This window comes from Microcaecilia unicolor, chromosome 7 (genome assembly GCF_901765095.1).
Source record: "Microcaecilia unicolor chromosome 7, aMicUni1.1, whole genome shotgun sequence".
Taxonomy (NCBI): domain Eukaryota; kingdom Metazoa; phylum Chordata; class Amphibia; order Gymnophiona; family Siphonopidae; genus Microcaecilia; species Microcaecilia unicolor.
In genome coordinates this window covers 33,339,083-33,360,652 of record NC_044037.1, presented here as the reverse complement: position 1 = coordinate 33,360,652, position 21,570 = coordinate 33,339,083, and positions in this window count along the sequence as shown.

The following is a 21,570-nucleotide window of genomic DNA, read 5'->3' as shown; positions in this document are numbered from 1 at the left end:
TTCAAGGTTATGTTTATTTGATGAATCACCTAAGGCAATGCCGTCAAAGAGATTTACATTAATAAAAGCATTATCACACAGTACATTAATTTTACAGTAAAAGCAAAATAAGCAGAAAACAAGCAAAATAAAATGATAGAAGGAACAGAAAGCAAGACCAAGCAGACTACAAATAAGCAAACCTGCTGTATCTCACGGGACCCCAAAGGCTAAAGCAGACCCACAGTTAGGGGAAACAAGTCTAATTGGCGAAAGCTAACCGACAAAGATGTGTTTAGAGTAAGTATGGGAAGAGAAGTCTCCAAACGTAAAAATTTGGGCAGGTTATGCCACAGTGTAGGCGCCACTTTCCGAAGGCATAATGGTGCGCAGCGGAAGAGCTGTTGGCTAGAGTGGAGGGCTCACCGAGATGTGTAAGACTGTAGACAAAAACACTTATTTATCTGTACATAATTCTATATTCTTGCACTCCCAATTGTATACTTACCCCCAAATTTGCATATACAATTTATTGAGCCAATTAGCACCAATAATTGGGCCCTAACAATCACTTATCGGTGCTAATTGGCAGTAATTAAAATTTACATGTGTCCGGATCCGCACGTAAAATTTATGTGCAGATCCAAAAAGGGGATGTGGCCATGGGAGGGTCAGGGGCAGATTGGGGGTGTTCTCACAATTTATGTATACTGTTATAGAATGAAGGGAATCTGTGCCTAATTTAGACCCGGGGATTTACACCAGGGTTTTGTTGGTGTAAATGGTCTCACCTAAAAGTAATCACAGTTCCTGGCGCTAAGCGCTATTCTATAAACGGGCCTAACTTTGAGCACCATTTGTTGAATAGCGCTAAGTGCTATTTTATTCAGTGCTGATTGTTTATTATTATTATTTATTGCATTTGTATCCCACATTTTCCCACCTATTTGCAGGCTCAATGTGGCTTACAAGGTCCCGTTATGGCAATCGCCATTCCAGGGTGAAAGATACAATTGGTAGTCCGTAGGGACCAGGTGTAAAAAGAAAATAGTCAGAAACTAGGTGGAGTGTTGATGTGTTATAAATAACTATTATTCCATTTGGTATGCCTTGTTGAAGAGATAGGTCTTCAAAGATTTACGAAAGTTAGTTATTTCGTAGATTGTTTTTAGGTTCCATATCTGCGTGCTCATATAGGAGAAGCTGGCTGCGTGTGTTAGTTTATATTTTAAACCTTTACAGCTGGGGAAGTGTAGGTTAAGGAATGTGCGTGCGGATCTTTTGGCATTTCTGGGTGGCCTTCGACATGGTTAACCACGGAATACTACTACACATCCTAGAATACTTTGGAGTTGGAGGTAGCGTTCTTAACTGGTTTAGAGGATTCCTGACCACAAGATCATACCAAGTAACAGCTAACGCGGCTAAATCAGCCCCATGGACACCTGAATGTGGAGTTCCCCAAGGATCCCCCCTCTCACCAACCCTCTTCAACCTTTGGCGTTATTTACTGAATTTAGTCCATAGCGCACAAAATGGTGTGCACAGATTATAGAATACCTACAGTTATATTGGCACAACCCAACAATTATTGGTCATAATTAGCACTAATTTGCAGTCATGTGCATAACTGCACTTAGTCATAATTCTATAACCTTAGTATGCAAATTCTATAACATGTGACTGCTAGGGGGTGTGGATTTGGGAAGAGCATGATCGGGTCATGGGCGTGGCCAGAACACATGCACTTAGGTTATAGAATACCAAGAGTTACACGCACAACTGTAACATTGAGTCACACATATTTACATCAGCCATTGACATGATGTATGCATCCCCACCTAAATGTTGGCATGTAACTGTGGACTTACACTAACATTCTATAAAAGCAATTATACACAGAATTGTCACTATAGAATTTGTGCTTAGTGGATAATATCCTGGCACCTAACTATTGAGACAGACATGGGAAGCAACTGCTTGCCCTGGAATTTGTAGTATGGAGTGTTGCCACGATTTGGGTTTCTGCCAGGTACTTGTGACCTGGCTTGGCCACTGTTTGGAAAACAGGATACTGGGCTAGATGGACCATTGGTCTGACCCAGTATGGCTACTCTTATGTTCTTATGTAGAGAATTACACCCTGTAATGTACCTTCAATTTAGACATCTATTTATCCTGACTTTGTACTACCCATCTATATATCTCAACTGCACTTGCTCCCTTGCTTACCTGTTAAGATGTTCCATTGTACTGTATTGTATGAACAGCGTTAGCATCATATCTACGTTATTTGAATGTTCTAATGCATGATTATTACGGCATTTCTTTTGTATTGGGTTGACTTCATGAGAATCATATCTATGTGAAATATTCTTCCATACTGCTATTATATTATTCATATTCTGCTGATAGTTATCATATTTCTGTTATGATTGTTCTACTGTGCTGTTAACATAGTAACGTGGAGGGACATAATCGAACGTCGCCGGCGAAATAGGTCGCCGGCGATCTATTTTGGTGGCAGCGCAACAGCTGGCCGGAACCGTGTTTTCGAAAAAGATGACCGACCATCTTTTTTTTCGATAATACGGTTTAGCCCGGCCAAATGCCAGAGTTCGCCGGGTTTGAGTTCGCCGGTTTTGTTTTTCAGCGATAATGGAAAAAACTGCCGGCCATCTCAAACGCGGCAAAATCCAAGGCATTCGGTCATGGGAGGAGCCAGCATTTGTAGTGCACTGGTCCCCCTGACATGCCAGGACACCAACCGGGCACCCTAGGGGGGCACTTCTCAAAATGTTCAAAGAATACATAAATAGCTCCCAGGTGCATAGCTCCCTTCCCTTGGGTGCTGAGCCCCCCAAACCCACTCCCCACAACTCTACACCATTACCATAGCCATTATGGGTGAAGGGGGGCACCTACATGTGGGTACAGTGGGTTTTGGGGGGGTTGGAGGGCTCAACACTTAGCACCACAAGTGTAACAGGTAGGGGGGGATGGACCTGGGTCTGCCTGCCTGAAGTGCACTGCACCCATTAAAACCTGCTCCAGGGACTTGCATACTGCTGTCAGGGAGCTGGGTATGACATTTGACGCTGGCATACAGGCTGGTAAAAAAAGGTTTTTATTTGTATTTTTTTAATGTGGGAGGGGGTTGGTGACCACTGGGGGACTATCGGGAGGTCATCCCCCATTCTCTTCGGTGGCCATCTGGTCAGTTGGGGCACCTTTTTGAGACTTGGTCGTGAAAATAAAAGGACCAAGTAAAGCCGGCGAAATACTGATGAACGCCGCTTTTTTTTTCCATTATCCGCGAAAGCTGGCCATCTGGTAGCCACGCCCATGCCCGCCCATGTCCCGCCTTTGCTACGGCGCCGACACGCCCCCTTGAACTTCCGCCGGTGCAGTGACGGGAAAGCGGCGATGGTGTCAAAAACGCCACTTTCGATTATACCTATTTCGCCGCTTTTGAGAGATCGCCGGCGATCTCCCGATTTATGTCGGAAGATCGCTGGCGATCACTTTCAAAAATAAGCCCGATAGTAACATAGTAGATGACGGCAGAAAAAGACCTGCACGGTCCATCCACTCTGCCCAACAAGAAACTCATATGTGCTACTTTTTGTGTATGCCTTACCTTGATTTGTATCTGCCATTTTCAGGGCACAGACCGTAGAAGTCTGCCCAGCACTAGCCCCGCCTCCCACCACCGGCTCTGCCACCCAATCTCTGCTAAGCTTCTGAGGATCCATGTTTATATTTCTGATACTGTATCATGTTAGTCCTATTACTAGGATTCAATTTGCCATCTCCAAGTTTACCTTACTGAATTTATTTATGCTTATATTTGTTCATTTTACTATCGTTATACTGTGAACAAAATTGTAATTTTAATGTCAAGTTGCATCTGCTGTATACCACCTTGAGTAATCTGTTCCTAAAGATGATTAATAAATCCCAATCAATCCATCAATACAATTGCAGCAACAGTCCTTTCAGAACCTTCAATCATGGGTCCTAAATTTTGTCCCTTGATCTCACCAATGTGTATTGATTGACACTCTGGTCTCAACTCAGGGGCTGTGAACACCACCTCTACAGCAAAGCTTTCCAAACCTGCACTGTGGTGCATCCCATAAGTACATAAGTATTGCCATACTGGGAAAGACCAAAGGTCCATCGAGCCCAGCATCCTGTTTCCAGCAGTGGCCAATCCAGATCACAAATACCTGGCAAGATCCCAAAAAGTACAAAACATTTTATACTGCTTGTCCCAGAAATAGTGGATTTTCCCCAAGTCCATTTAATAACGGTCTATGGACTTTTCCTTCAGGAAGCCGTCCAAACCTTTTTAAAACTCCGCTAAGCTAACCGCCTTTACTACATTCTCTGGCAACGAATTCCAGAGTTTAATTACACGTTGAGTGAAGAAACATTTTCTCCGATTCGTTTTACATTTACTACATTGTAGCTTCAACGCATGCCCCCTAGTCCTAGTATTTTTGGAAAGCATGAACAGACGCTTCACATCTACCCGTTCAACTCCACTCCGTAGCCTGTTGTATTTTCAAAGCATCAGCAAAGAATGTTGGAGGTCTAGCACATGCAAACTGATCTCATGCATATTCACTGTGAATATCCTAAAATCCTGGCTGACTCTGAGGTCCCCAGGAAAGGTTTGAGAAACCCTGCTCTACAGCAATGATTCTTAGCCATCTTTTAAAGGTATACCTAGGCAGCTGGTTTTTATACATGAGATATGTTTGTATACAGAGGTGTCTCCAGTGCATGCCAATCAATTTCAGGCATATTCAATGTGATAATCCTGAAACCTGATTGACTAGGTGTGCCTCCAGGAGAAGGTTGAGAAGCATTGTGGAGGTGATGGGAACAAACATGGAAGTGGTGAGGACAAAAACAGTACCCAAATGGTAACTGAACACAAAAAAATACAACAAACCAAAAAGTGGGACATGAAAGAGGGCTAGGCAAACCACGGGTTCTACAAGTCACATTTATCCCGTACAACATAAAATATCAAGACTCAACACGGCACAGTGTAGGAATCTATAATATAAAGAACAAAAGTATAAAATATTATAACAAAAATAAAATGTAGACAATAAATACAACATATAAACTTGATGAGGACAAAAACAGTGACAGAATTGAAAAACGCATGAGATAAACACAGAAGATCCCTGTATAGAAAGAGGATGAAATCAAAGCAAAACTTAAATGGCCTTCACACTTTTAAACAGGGCAGAGAGGAGTGTAACCTGCACCGAGTGGCAGGTAGAACTCCGGTTGCCCTGTTGGGTAGACTCGAAGGGAGGCCCGGCTGTTAGGACCTTGTGCCACGACTGAGCACGGTGGATGAAGAGCAGCACCACACTCGGTCAGGCAGTCGGACAACCCCTAGTTTCACCTGGGAAGTGACCACCGTTCCTCAGGAGTTGAGCCCCCAGGTGCAAGTGGCCACCAGGACTTCGGGATCTGGACGGGGTTGGGCAGCCACTGACCTGGCTAGTGGTAAGAGCAGGCATAACTTGGCAGGTAGGCAGGTACAGTCCAGAGATCAAGGCAGGCAGCACTACAGTGGGTTATCAGGTCCGGTCCAAAGGTCAAGGCAGGCAGCGATATAGCGGGTAGTCATGTTCAGTCCAAAGGTCAAGGCAGGCAGCAAAACAGCGGGTAGTCAGGAACGGTCCAAAGGTCAAGGCAGGTAAAGCAGACGAGTAGTAGTGAAGCACATGATACAAGCACCAAACCTCTAACAAGATAGAAGCCGAAGCAAAGATGGTGTACCAGGCTAGCTCTTAAATAGGCCTCCAATCAGAGGATCCTGGTCTCAGCTGAGAGGCAAGAGATCTCATAGGGCACGCCCAAAAGACATTCAAGATGGTTGCCCCTTGATGAGCTACCTAAGATGGCTGCTCCTCAAATGATTCTTCCAAGATGGCTGCCCCCTCAGATGATCTTCCCAAAATGGTTGCTGCTCAGATGATCCTGCCAATATGGCCGCTGCCAGAAGACTAAGGTAGGGATGCAACACCAGCACTGGGGTCTCTCTCTTTCTCCTGCTCCCAGGCCTGCCGGTGCTGCAGTCCCCAGTCTCACCTGCCCGCCCTCTGCTCCGTCGATAGCCCCCCTGTGTCTGCCACCGTGACCGGGCCACCTGCATTCAAATCGGCAGCGCCTCACCTCCGTGTGAAGGCAGCAGATCGCCTCCCTTCAGGCCCTCCCTCACTGTGCCTGGCCCTCGCAGAAACAGGAAGTGACGAGGGCGGGCAGGTGAGACCGGGAACTACAGCGCCGGCAGGCTGGGAGCAGGATAGGAGGGTGACAGTGGTAGGGATTGGGGGGGCGGCCGTGCCCCGTGTCCAGCTCAGTCTCACGGCAGCCCTGGGTCAACATTTTTTTTTTATTTGTATATTTATTCATTTACATATATCATTAAACAAGAATAAATACTTGTCAAGAAATAACTATGCTGTTCATTCTCAAACAAAAAGAAACTAATTATTTTAACACAAGTACCTACAGCAAGTTAATTAAAGTCCACATTACAGAGATTCAAAATTTACGATAGGAATAAAGGAAACACAATTTAAGGGAAATCACATTAGATCGGTTACTCATAAAAGATACCCTTTTTTATTTTCTAAACCTAGTACTAAGATCTAATTATTCCCCTGTCCTTTTGCGACCAGAAAAGATGATAGCTGAGAAGGGTCATAGAATACATACTTATTAGATTCATACTTTATTAGGCATTTGCAGGGGTACTTTAAAAAGAATGTTGCCCCTATCTGAAGTACAGCAGGTCTCATAAGTAAAAATCTCTGACGGCGTTTTTGAGTTTCCTTAGTGACATCCGGGAAGAGTTGGACCTTCAAACCAAGAAATGTTTTATCTTTGTTTTGGAAGAAAAGCCTCATCAACCAGTTTTTATCCGGTGATAAGGCTACAGTGGCAATTAAAGTAGCAGGGCTTACCAATTCAGTATCTGAGGATTCTAGAATCTTCGAGATATCTAGGACATTTGTTTGAGATACTTGGTTTTTTGGGGGCAAATAATATGTTTGTGTAAATGGAGGAACCATTTCTTTAGAAACACCTAGAATCTCTATAATATATTTCCTAAGCATTTCTCTTGGTAAGACCCCCATACTTTTAGGAAAATTTAAGAAGCGGATATTATTATTCCTAGTTACATTCTCCAGAAATTCAGTTCGCCTCCTTAGAGTACATAAATCTTTTATCATGGTCTCTTGATGTACCTGTACAATTTTCAAATCTTTCTCCATTTCTGTTTGTCGGGTAACCATAGTCTCTGCCCTAGTTTCAACTACTTGAACCCTTTGATCAAGATTAACAATGTCCTGTGAAACTTGTTTCATTTGTGGGCTTAAGGATTTCCCAAGGTCCACAATTAATGTCCAAAGAGATTCCATTGTAATTTCAGTGGGTCTTTGAATAAAAGGAAATTGTACCTCTGCAGCTTCTGTGGATTGTTGCTTTCTATTTTCACTTCCAGCTTCCATCAAATCCTGGTAACTAGATGTTATTTCTAGCCCTCCGGAGGCGCCTTGTTCTTCTAGGCTTGCATTCTCCGCTTGATGATTTCCCTCCTCGGTCCGTTGGACTGCTTCACTCGTCGGTGGCGTCCCTGCAAAAACCGGCGTTGACGTGCTCACTCCCGAGGGTTGCATGGGAGGTGGTCTAGCGTCGGGGCTGAGCGAAAGCTCCAACCCAGAAGTCTCCGGAGTGTTTCCCTCTCCACCCGATAGACTCAGCGGGTCCGCTCTCGACGTCCTCGGCATCTGGGCTCTTAGGAGGTGAGCGGTCATGGTAGATTGTATTAATTGAGGATTTTGCCGTGGCGGGGCAGCTGAGGAGGACACGCGGCCCCTTCTCTTCGGCATCTTCTCCAAGAGCTACTGAGCGTCCGATCTAATCGGCAGCCATTTTGAATCAGCCCTGGGTCAACATTTAATCAAAAAATGTACACTCCAATGAACAACTCCATAACAATGTTGAATGCCATAGGTTTATTCTCAAGATATAACAGAAATCTCTCCACACTAGACCAGAACTCATCACCACATCAGTGCCATACATTAGTAGGCTTTGGTTTTTTTTGGGGGGGGGGGGGTTTTGGTTCAATGTCATTTTTCATTATTTACTTAGCTTTCTGTAAGGTACAATTCCTAGGTGAGCTCAGGAGTTTGTAACTCAAGGTGAAAATGGGCAAGCAGAACCAGTTCCAGTGTTACTCCAATTACTTTAATGAGATTGCCATTTTAGTTTCTTAATAAGAAGCCCATAGATGCCAGAGGCATAGGCGCAAACATTTTATTAAGAGTGCCGAGTATAATACAAATTACCCCTCCCTGGACACAATGAAGGAGCTTGCTCAGTATTGGGGGTGCTGAGCACCTACAGAACTGACTCCTACGGGCAGAGGAGCAACATCAAGACCAGCTCAGCCTGTCTCTTGTGTCCCAAAATTCTCTTCATTGATGTAAACTAATCGTACCTAGAAATCAAAATCAAAACCAGTTTTGCAGTTAATCTGTCTCTCATCCACTGCAAATTGGAACATGTATCAATTATAATTCACCCAGGCAGGGCACCAAAAGTCCTTGACATAGATACATCAGTAGCATCAACATAGAAAAAAATAGGGTGCTTACATTAAACCTGAACCTTTAGTCGGCAATTTACGTAGTTTAGGATCCTATCCTCAAAGGAGGTTTTACAGAAGCAGAACATGAGAGCAAACCCACTGTTGATACAGATAGATTTAAGTATGTCTCTAATATACCCAGGAGCCTGTAGTCTCCTTTAAATCTATGGTAAAAGCAGTTAGTTTTATGGGGTTTAAAAAAGGTTTGGATGACTTTCTAAAGGAAAAGTCAATAGACTATTATTAAAATGGACTTGGGAAAATCCACTGCTTATTTCTAGAATAAGCAGCATAAAATGTATTGTTCTTTTTTGGGATCTTGCCAGGTACTTGTGACCTGGATTGGCCACTGTTGGAAACAGGATGCTGGGATTGAGGGACCTTTTGTCTGTCCCAGTATGGCAATACTTATGTACTTATGAGATGACACGAGTGCTTGTTGCCTTATGTTTTCCTCACTTGGAGGTCAATGCCAGAAAGCAACCGCGAGCTTAGCTGCAGGGATTTCCGAGGGTTGAACACTGGTTTTGTTAGATAATATATGTTCTATGCTCCACCAATTATCTGTAAGATAATAAGATAAGAATATGTGAGAAAAGGGGGCATTAAATACTATATTTGTTGAATTACATTAACCTGCACTGCAAGGTTTAAAGACATGTGTTCAGAACATAAAGACTATATATTTAACTTTAAAATGTTTATTTACAATACAGGTAATATAATAATGTTACAAGAGAGAGGCAGATTTTAAGAATCTTTCACAAGTGAAATGTGCTTTTCAAGATTAAAAGGTCTGAATTATAAATGGTAACTCACTTTGATAGAGGCTGCTGGGTGGAGTGATGGAGATCCTTACTGAAACAGAAGTCTTTTCTTACAAAGTTGTTGTTGTTGTTGGAGCTTGGAGAAAGTCTTGTCAGGGTGTGTGTGAAGTCAAGCCGAGAGGCAGATCCCCAGACCTGGGCATTTTCCAGGCTTTTTGTATTTTCTTGCTGGACCCTAGGCTGAAGTCAGGTGGGGTGTGCTTGATCCAATGAAAACTCAGGGATAGCTGAAATCTGGTTTCATCTAGTTTTGAGATGGAGCGTGTTTAATGACATCATCTGGACATCTGCTGGTCCATTGTCTGAGAGTAAGTGGGCTTCTTTTGTCTGATTAGATAGGTAGATGGGCTTTTCAGTCTGAGCCATTGTCTGAGAATAGGTGGAGTTTCACTTTCTTTGATTAACTGTAGTCTCTGTGATTACTGCCCATCTTCAGATTTTTGTTCTTTGGAGATGTGTTGATGGACTTAGGTGTCCACCCAGCTAGTTTTTGTTATCAGTAGTTTCCAGGGGAAAGGGGAAAGTAAAGTCTTTGCAGCTGTATATTTTTTTTATATTTGTATCTGATCCAGCAAAATCAATAGCTCTGACAATTGAACTCATATCATGCTACAGTTTTACGTGCTGAGCAATGCAGAAAGGGTTTGTGCACGGGTATTAACTCACACAGAAGACACAGCTGCAAGTTGTATTGAAATATATGCTGATGAGCTGATTTAGGTATTCCATGCGATGCAGAGAGTACCCCGCTCACTTTTGACGTATGCACAACACAACAATTTTTCCACCTGGGTCCGTGGTAACATAGAAGGTTTTGCAGAGAGGATTGCTGGTCAATCTTTCACATGAAAGTGCTGGTTTTGTCTTATTACACAGTGTCTGAACAAAATTGAAAGTGAAAGCACACATCAGAGCCTGTGCTTCTACGCTTAAATATGAGCCTCTCAAAAAGTTCAAGTGGAAACAATTTGCAGGGCTCCTATTTAGGCACAGATAAACAAGCGCTGATGTGTGCTGATACTTTTGTTTTTGATTTGGACATGAACAAACCTTGGGTCCTGTTTACTACGCCATGCTAGAGGCGCATTAGTGTTTTTAGCGTGTGCTAAGGATTAGCGTGTGTTGTGTACATGCCCATACTATTCTTATGGGTGTCTCCACGGTTTGTGAGCACTCATTTTTAGCATGTGCTAAAATTTATTTATTTATTTATTTGTTGCATTTGTATCCCACATTTTCCCACCTATTTGCAGGCTCAATGTGGCTTACATTATGCCATAGTGGCGATCACCATTATCGGAATGAGATATACAGAGTGATATTGCTTTAAAGTTCATAAGTGACAGAGTACTTTAAGCAGTCAGGTATAGAGAGTTCATTTCCGGACTGAGAAATAAAGTGGTATTGCGTTAAAGTTCAATGGTGACAGAGTAAATTAAGCAATCAAGTATCGAGGGTTCAGTTTTGTCCAGTTCTGGTATAAGTTTTGTTATCTGGAATTTAGGATAGATCATTGTGGAATGCCTTTTTGAACCTTAGTAAACAGGGCCCCTTGTGCACATGCATCCAGCATACCCTCCCCACATTTGCCGCAGGTTTGCCACGCATAAAATTTGCATGTAATTTGCTTCCTGAATGCTGCAGTATTACGCCCATAGTAGAAGTCATGTGCTCCAAACATCTGCACATGTCTCTACTGAAAGCCTTGCTGCATCCCACCCACCCCCCTTGATCAGCTTGAGGAATAGTTGTAGCCAGCGGTAGCTCAAGTACACTAAGGTGTTTCCTGTCCCCAGAGGGCTCACAATATAAGTTTGTATTTGAAGCAATGGAGGGTTTGACAGATTGTTCAATTGCTTAAGACCCTGCCTTAGGTAAGTTCAAGGGGGCTCCTGGATTTAACATTTAATGATTATTTCTATTTTAGTCACAGATCTTGTCTCTTTCCTCACTTCCTCCTCCATGTAGGGCCTCCGGTGGTCTAGCACCTTTTTATATAAGCTTTTGGTAGATGGAGACCTCTGCTCATTTCAAGTGACTCCTCTCCTTCTGTGCACCTAGTCTATGGTGCTCTGGTGGTGGTAATAGTCATCCTTAACAGTAGTGGATTTTGCTCTGATATTCTGTAATAAAAATTCTTATAACAAATATTACGACAGATTCCACTCAACCTAGCCATCTGTCAAAGATGATGTGGAGAAGAAGAAAGGAGACTTCTTTCCATGCAGACCACTTTAACTAGAAGAAGCAAATGGTCCGATCTGCATCCCCTTCCTGGACATAACCCCTCCTCTATGACTGTTCTGTCCTTTATAGCAGGGGCGTAGCTACGAGTGGGCCTGGGTGGGCCCGGGCCCACCCATTCTCGATTCAGGCCCACCCAGTCTTTCAGGACCCTCCAATCGGTGCTGGTCTGGCTATAGCTTAGAGAGCAGAGATCCCCGATCCACTGAAATACCTCTGTCATTAGTAACAATCTCCAGCTGTCAATGCTCACTTGTCCAAAATCCAAAGAGCAGGACCTATCTGTTTATAGTGCTACATACATCTTGCAGCACTATATAAATGGTAGCAGCAATAGCTGTTTTTTCCAGGGGCCACATTTTAATTGAACCACTCTGTTCTCTACTGCTATACTGTTTCTGCACTTTGATCTCACACATAAGAACCAAATTTATTTATTTTTTATTTTTGTTACATTTGTACCCCGCGCTTTCCCACTCATGGCAGGCTCAATGCGGCTTACATGGGGCAATGGAGGGTTAAGTGACTTGCCCAGAGTCACAAGGAGCTGCCTGTGCCTGAAGTGGAATTGAACTCAGTTCCTCAGATCCCCAGGACCAGAGTCCACCACCCTAACCACTAGGCCACTCCTCCACTGTTGCTACTATTTGAGATTCTACATGGAATGTTGCTATTCCAATTCCATGTAGAAGTCGGCCCTTGCAGATCACCAATGTGGCCGCGCAGGCTTCTACATGGAATGTTGCTAGTGGAATAACAACATTCCATGTAGAATCTCCAATAGTAGCAACATTCCATGTAGAATCTCCAATAGTATCTATTTTGTTTTTGTTACATTTGTACCCCATGCTTTCCCACTCATGGCAGGCTCATTGCGGCTTACATGGGGCAATGGAGGGTTAAGTGAATTGCCCAGAGTCACAAGGAGCTGCCTGTGCCTGAAGTGGGAATCGAACTCAGTTCCTCAGTTCCCCAGGACCAGAGTCCACCACCCTAATGAGGAAGAGGTGGTATAAAACAGCACTATACAGCTCAGGAAGAGAAGAGCTAAAGAGGAAAGCAGTGGGAAACTTCCTCTGGAAGAAATAGATATGAGCATTGCAGATAATGTGAAGACTTCAGCTAAGAATTCAGTAAAAAGCCTTCCTTGTCTTTCCCTTCAAATAAGATATGCTTTTGGAAAGACCCTTTTGTAATTCTTTGAAATATCCAGGATTAGACACAAAAAGAGAGACAGAGAATTGATAAGATGTTAAAAAAATATATATATGACCCTTCACCAGAAAAAGAGTAGACTGAATCAACCTAATGCCCTCATGAAATGTCTATCTCCTAGCCCACCCCCATAAGAAATAATGATATGTGTAACATCGTGAGGAATTCAGCAGTGATGAGACCGTGTGACTCCTCAGTGCTGTTTCCAGTCTTAGTAGAATGTCGGTGTGGCACTGTGCAAGGTAATCCACCTACAGTAGAATTTGGTCTGTCTGATATTAGCAGCAGTTAGGCGGCCTTTATTCCCGTGTCCTGCCACCTGCCAAGAAGGCACAGAATCTTTCCAGAAGGCAGAAGAACTGTGAAGAACAGTTTAGAAGCTTTAGGAAAATGGTAGAACTTAAGGAGCACTTTTGATAATCAGTGGGAAGAATCTGGTGGCAGCAGAAGCCCACCCCTCTGATTATATAATACTAGTAAAAAAAAGGCCCGTTTCTGGAACGAATGAAATGGGTGCTAGCAAGGTTTTCCTGGGAGTGTGTATGTTTGAGAGAGAGAGCCAGAGTGAATGTGCGGGTGTGTGACAGAGTGAGACTGTCTGTGTGACAGTGTGTTTGTGAGAATGAGAGTGTGTGACAGGGCCCCCCTCTCCTGTTCCTAATGCCCCTCACCCCGTTCCCTCCCCTCCTTTTCCTCCTCCTTCCCACACTTTGGGTTCCTTAAGGCTTTCAAAAGTCTATGTACCCCCGTGGCCCTAATGCCCAGTATCCGGATACCCCACCGCTTTCCTTCTCCCCCCTCCCCCAAGATGTTATACTTTCACGTCCTTCTTTTTTTTTTTTTTAAAGTGTCCTATCTACCCTGTGTCCAAATGCCCGGCATTCAGATTGTGTTCCTCTCGTAAATTTTCATTTCTTTCATTCATTCAGAACTTGCCCCCCCCCCCCCCCCCCCCCCCCCCCCACCGAACACTTTTGGTTCCTTCAGTCTTTTAAAACTCTCCTATGTACCCTTTGTGCTAATGGCCAGCATTGAGATTGTTTTCCTGTCCCAAATTTGCATGTCTTTCAGTCATTGACAACTTCCCCCCCCCCCCCCTTCTCCAGTTTAACACTTTCATTTCCTTCAGTCTTTTAAAACTCTCCTATCAACCCTGTGTCCTAATGGCCAGCACTCAGATTGTTTTGCTTTGCCAAATGTTCATGTCTTTCAGTCGTTCAGAACTCCCCCCCCCCTCCCCCCATTTAACACTTTTGGATCCTTCAGTCTTTTAAAACTCTCCTATCAACCCTGTGTCCTAATGGCCAGCACTCAGATTGTTTTGCTTTGCCAAATTGTCTGTCACTGATGTCACTGAGGTCAGTGCGTGCCTGCCTAGCAGACCACTTCCGGCAGGCACGATCCCAGGCACATCCTGTTGGAGGTGAGAATTATTATATAGGATATTTCCATGCCCAGTAGAAGTGTCTTAGGTTCCATCACCTGCCTACGGCCCTTAGGTCTTAAGGAGACCCTTCTAGATAAGCCTGTGGCAGATACTCAGGGCAAAGTCTCAGCCTTGTTTTGTCCTCATGGGTAGGCAGTGTTGTTCAAAGTACTAAATCAAAGTACTTAAATAAAAGTACACTGAAGAACACATTAAGGGCCCCTTTTACCAAGCTGCGGAAAAAGGGGGCCTGCGCTGGCATCGGCGTTTTTGCTATGTGCCGAGGCCCCCTTTTACCGCAGTGGGTAAAGGGTGGGTCTTGCCTTTCTGGCAGGAAATGGCCACACGGCCATTTCAGGGGGAGCCCTAAGGGCTCCCGCGCTACCCTGGCAGTAACTGTGCAGCCCACAGCACTGCCCGATTACTGCCGGGGTACACACCAGCACTACAAAAATAACAGCGCGTTGAGGGTGGGAAGTACCGCTGGGCTGCTGCGGTAGCAAGGCGGTACTTCCTTTTTAGCGAGCGGAGAGCCCGCATTGGGCTTACCACTGCTTTGTAAAAGGGTCCCTAAAAAATGTACTTAAGTAAAAGTAAAAAAGCTATTGCCTAATATAATACTTTTTGAGTAAAATATAAAAGTACTGCAACTACATTGAATGCAGTGGCGTACCAAGGGGGGGGGCGATGGGGGCGGTCCGCCCCGGGTGCATGCCGCTGGGGGGGTGCCGCGCGCCTGTCGGCTCTTCGTTTTCATGCTCCCTTTGCCCCGGAACAGGTTACTTCCTGTTCCGGGGCAGAGGAAGCATGAAAACGAAGAGCCAGCAAGCGAGCGGCACCCCCTCCCCAGCAGCGTGCACCCGGGGGGGTTGTCACGCTGTTCCGGGGGGGGCGCTGCACCCGGGGGGCGGGGCGCATCGGCGATCCGCCCCGGGTGTCAGCCCCCCTAGGTACGCCACTGATTGAATGCAACTATTGTTAATGTTTTTGTCCCAACGATTTTATTGCTATACAGTACAATTTAATCCACTTTGCTTTCAGTAAAACTACATTTTTGAAAATGATTGTCATTGATTGTGAGTCATTAATCCAGCACAGCTAAAAAGGTTCAACAATTGCACTAGCACAAAGTGGATTGTTCAGTCTGATATTAAAAAAAAAAAAACTCCTTCAAATCAGGCCGGGTTACAATATTACTGATGTCTTCTGACTGGATCTGAAACACTTGACTTCCGTATAGTAACAAGTACTTTATCATCATTATTGTCATTATCATCTGAAATTAGAAGAACTGTTGTCTAATTCATCACTTGCATCGTCACTTTTATCTTTGTTACCATCCTTACGCTGTCCAGTTACAGAGAAAGCTTTCACAAAATTGGAATTATAGTGTTGTTCTAGCAATTTTTCTTCTGATGCCAAACTCTGTTTGAATATCTTCAGGAACTGGTGCAAGAACGTCAAATGTGTGGGAACCCTCCAGTCTTAAAGCCAGACAAGCAAACTTCCTCTCTAAAGACGTAGAGACATGTCTGTCCACAAAGAATTACTACCAGCTTCGTCTCCGGTTTACAAGGACCCAACTCATCACTTCTGTTTGGCTAGAGACCAGTAACCAGTTCAACAAACACAGGCAACGCCACTGTTCTTACAGGCTATATTCACTGAACAGCAACATTTAAGATGAGATAATCCACCGTTTGCATGTTTGCAATAGCAAAATCCTGATCCTAGTTTTGCTGTTTCATTTGGTTTACTGAGAAATTGTTATTGACATCTCCCTTCCACTTTTACTTTGTACTTTTAACTGCAAGCATTACATGTAACTGAGTAAAAGTAGTAAAAATTGGTGAAATTATTACTTCAGTAAAAGTAGCAAATGTTATCCTGTACTTCTTCACAAGTAAAAGTGAAAAAAAAACTTTTACTTAAGTACAGTAACTACATTTACTTAGGTGGTGATGATCAGAAGCCCCGCGCTGTTCCAAACAGCGCTCTAAAAATAGCACTGGAACAGAGCAGGGCTATAACACCCCTATGATCAGAGCTAATAGCATGCAAATTTTGGCACGCTATTAGCTCTGATCATAGGGGTACAGTGCAGGAGGATTGTGCCTGAATGCAAGCTCAGGCACAATCCTCCTGCACTAGTTTGACAGGTCCAGGTTGTCAAAAGCCCGGACCTGTCAAACGCAGGAGATGGATGTCTGTGGGACCCCCAGACCTCCGCCATCCCTTTGACCCTGATGATCAAGTGCCATCCCAAGCCCTCCCCCCAACAGAGACAGGGGCTGGAGGTCTGGCGGTTCCCCCCAACCCCCCCCCCCCAATACAAGTTTATGGAGTGCTAGCTCCCCTAACCCTCCTCACCCCCCCCCCCACAAAAAAAGCCCTGGTGGCCCAGTGAGCCGCAAAATCAACCCCCCCCCCCCAACATGGTGGTTTAGTGCCCCTCTCTCCCCCGTACCTCCATCATGGCGCACTTTTTTGAAGCTTGGTCGTGACAAAAAAGAGACCAAGTAAAGCCGGCGAAATGCTCGTCAAGCCTGGCTTTTCCATTATTGGGCAAAGCCGGCCATCTCATGAGCACGCCCCTGTCCCGCCCCCGTCCTGCCTTCACTACCCTACCGACACTCCCTCCAATCCAGTACCATGTTCGAAATAGCAGTGCCCTGCCCTGTCCAGCGCATTTCAGGATGCACTGGGCAGGGCATGATGCTATCATTTTGAAGGCAGTGATGGAAGAGGAGGGAGTGTGCTATTCCCTCCTCCATCACAGAGGTACGAAGGGGAGAGGAGGCTGCTAGACCACCATGTGGGGGGTTGGGTCTGTAGTCCACTTTTTTTGAGGGTGTGAGGGGGGGTTAGGGGGGCTGGAGATCCATCAGATCTCCAGCCCTCCCTGCCCTTGTGTTAGGAGGATTGGAGGTCCACCAGTCCTCCAGCCTCTGTGTTTCTGGCTTGGAGTGGAGGGAGTTGGCAGTTCTGCGGGGGAGGGCTGTTTTCGGTTTCGGGATCTGGTCCTCTGTTGAGAAGATGGGGGGCCTACTATCATGCAGATGCATGCTGGACAGGGCTCCCCATTCCTCCCCAATGCTTTGTAAACCCTAACGCCAGCTCTGCGCTGGTGTAGGGTTTACAGCAGTAGCAGTGAGTAGTGGGAAGAAATACTAATGTCCCTACTTAGTATGCATTTGCATGCTATTAGCATTCAGAGCACACGTTCACCAGCTCCGATCCTGGGACGCAAGCAAATGTGGGTGCTAGTCTGATGCTAATAGCCTCCAGCACCCACGTTTGCTCTTGATCATCTGGGCTTTAGTTACTATACAACACTGCTCATGGGCTAGCATTAATACGGCATATTGACAGAGGGCAAGTAAAAGAACCTGCAGAAGACTGCTGGCTTGTTCAGTGTGAAGGAATCAAGGAGTCTCTACGCTCCCCTAGTTTCAGGGAAGGAGAAGGATTTACCTGAAGTTATTTGTTGTTCCAACCAGGTGCCCTGTCTATAAATTCTATGGTGAAGGTACCATCCAGAGCAGAATGAGAATACAGTCTATTCAAGGGTAACCATCCAACATAATTGCACTATGCAAACAGCAGGAATACTACTGGATAAGATAACATCATTTTAGCAGAGCCACAGAGTCTACCACCAGCTGCCTGCAAAATCTGTAAGTGATAACATCCGTGTCAACTGCACTAATTTCAACATCATGCATACTGTGGAATAGTAATTAGAATCTGAGTGTGACCCTCACCATCCAGGTAAGAAGGTTTAAGAAGGAAAGGGCATTATTCTTTCAAATTTAGAGGAAAGAGAGACATTTGTATATAGCTGGTCACTTGTTAAATGAGCTGAAGGTGCTGTTTGACCAGTTGAAGGATACAGTAGGAAAACACAGCACCGCTATTCCGCCCCTATTTTCATGGACGCAGGCTGTTTGTTGTTTATGTATATATATATATCAGGCATTGTTTATACCAGCTTACGTTATCTGTAATTAGGTGGCACTGTAATCCTGTAGTTCCCTATAATAGGCTGGTTTAGAGCACATGCCAAGGTGTCTGTGTATTATGGGACTCTGTTGGCTTGCCTTGTTCTCTGTGCATACTGGACAATTTGCCCTCCCCTTCTCTTCCCATCGGGTCTGTAAGAGTTAGTCTGCAGCATTTTCCTCTGTGAACTGAAACTGCCTCTATGCTGTACTTTGCTGTATGACCCCCTTGAAGCTACTGTGACGCCATCAAGATTTCAACAGTGTAAAAGTATAAATAGCATCTCTACTCAGCATGTTGTTGAATTACTCCCAGCTTCTCTCTTGCATGGAGAGAGAGAGCTGGTGGAGAACAAATTCCCAGTTTGCAAGGCAAAAACTCTTGTTATTTTTCCTTGTTTGATTTTTGCGTTAAAGATGATTTTGGTTCAAGAGTTCTGAGTCTTCTTGTAGTGATGTTATGTACTCTAGCCTAAGCGAGAAGGAGTGATCCACCTAAGTGGATGAACACTAGCTCCCACGTAAATATAACAGCACAAAAGAGGAGTGGGAAATGGACCAATGACTCCAGGAGAATGGGAGATAAATTTAAAGAACCACTTTATTAAATGACTCGACACAGACAACTGTGTTTCGGCCAGAAGGCCTGCCTCAGGAGTCTAAAAACAATAGATATTTAAAAACATCAATTAAAATAAACAACAACAGATATAATCAAAAAATATAATCGAAAAATAATGTAATAAAAAGAAAAAACATGATATCATATAAATATAAATAATACAGAGTGATAAAACAATATGAATCTGTATAAATAATCAAGAGATATAAAATGTAGTAAAAGGTACATATATATACACATATAATATAGTATAACAAATAAAAAGCAGAACATGCTTTCATATTATATTTCATTAGTGTGCACACATATAAATCTATGATTAAGACAAATAAAGTCAGGAATATATGTGTACATAAATATACATACATACACACACATATACATGCATACACACATATATATACATATTATATGTATATGTATCTTTAAATCAAACTGAAAGATCAAAAAATAGAAAGTTAAAGAAAATAGAAGATTAAAGAAATATATATATATGTATACTGAGGGTATTTAATTATTAAAAATTTTTTTATACATATATGTATATATGGCCATGTTCAAAGCTCATTTAAAGAGAGGGTATAAGATCAGTAATTACAGAGAGTATGGAATGCTGTGAGCATATAGGAAAATGATAAGATCAGGTGTTTCTATGAAAAAAAGGTGTTTCTATGAGAAAAATATATATAAAAAGACCGACCTTGGTGATCCTTGTATTCTCAAGTGAAAACTTGAGGTCGAATAGTCTATACAGAAAAAAGGAAAGAAAGGAGAAAACGACATTACTCCAACTCAGGTTACAGCAGAAAATATATCGTACTTTAAAGATGTGTCCACGGGATCTTCCGTTATGAAACGGAAAATATAGAGCAGAAAAGTATGTATGATGTTGAGACCAAAAAGGGGTCCACAGGACTTTACACCGTAAATCAGGAAATATAGGGGAGAGAAGAGAGAGAAAAATATGCACAGTGTTAATCGGGTACTGTAGGGCAGTAAAGTATACACAGTGTTTGCACTACACTGTGTTGGTGATTTAAATAAAAAAGGTATGCGCAGTAATGCAACTGAGTAATGTTTGTACCTTCTCACGGCGTTCACGGTACAAACGGAACAGCCAAATAAGACCGCAAAATCAATGACTATAACCAACTTCAAGCTAAAAAATGAGCACAATCAAAGTATGCGAAAAAAATTTTATATATATATATAGGCATTGCCATATGACACTCTAAATGTCTTACATAGGCGAACGAAAGAAAAAGAAAAAAGAAAAAAAGATAGAAAAGGAAAAATATTAGCAGTTACTCATATCGCCCTGAGTATCTTCCATGAGCGAACAAAAGGAAAAAATATATATTTACCTTGAGAAAGACCTTTGTAATATTCTGTTGGCGCAGCGTCTCGATATACTTGTAATGACTATGGGAAAAACCATATACTTTATATATATATATAAAAAAATTTTCGCATACTTTGATTGTGCTCATTTTTTAGCTTGAAGTTGGTTATAGTCATTGATTTTGCGGTCTTATTTGGCTGTTCCGTTTGTACCGTGAACGCCGTGAGAAGGTACAAACATTACTCAGTTGCATTACTGCGCATACCTTTTTTATTTAAATCACCAACACAGTGTAGTGCAAACACTGTGTATACTTTACTGCCCTACAGTACCCGATTAACACTGTGCATATTTTTCTCTCTCTTCTCTCCCCTATATTTCCTGATTTACGGTGTAAAGTCCTGTGGACCCCTTTTTGGTCTCAACATCATACATACTTTTCTGCTCTATATTTTCCGTTTCATAACGGAAGATCCCGTGGACACATCTTTAAAGTACGATATATTTTCTGCTGTAACCTGAGTTGGAGTAATGTCGTTTTCTCCTTTCTTTCCTTTTTTCTGTATAGACTATTCGACCTCAAGTTTTCACTTGAGAATACAAGGATCACCAAGGTCGGTCTTTATATATATTTTTCTCATAGAAACACCTTTTTTTCATAGAAACACCTGATCTCATCATTTTCCTATATGCTCATTGCATTCCATACTCTCTGCAATTACTGATCTTATACCCTCTCTTTAAATGTGCTTTGAACATGGCCATATATACATATATGTATAAAAAAAATTTTTAATAAGTAAATACCCTCAGTATACATATATATATATTTCTTTAATCTTCTATTTTCTTTAACTTTCTATTTTTTGATCTTTCAGTTTGATTTAAAGATACATATACATATAATATGTATATATATGTGTGTATGCATGTATATGTGTGTGTATGTATGTATATTTATGTACACATATATTCCTGACTTTATTTGTCTTAATCATAGATTTATATGTGTGCACACTAATGAAATATAATATGAAAGCATGTTCTGCTTTTTATTTGTTATACTATATTATATGTGTATATATATGTACCTTTTACTACATTTTATATCTCTTGATTAGATTATACAGATTCATATTGTTTTATCACTCTGTATTATTTATATTTATATGATATCATGTTTTTTCTTTTTATTACATTATTTTTCGATTATATTTTT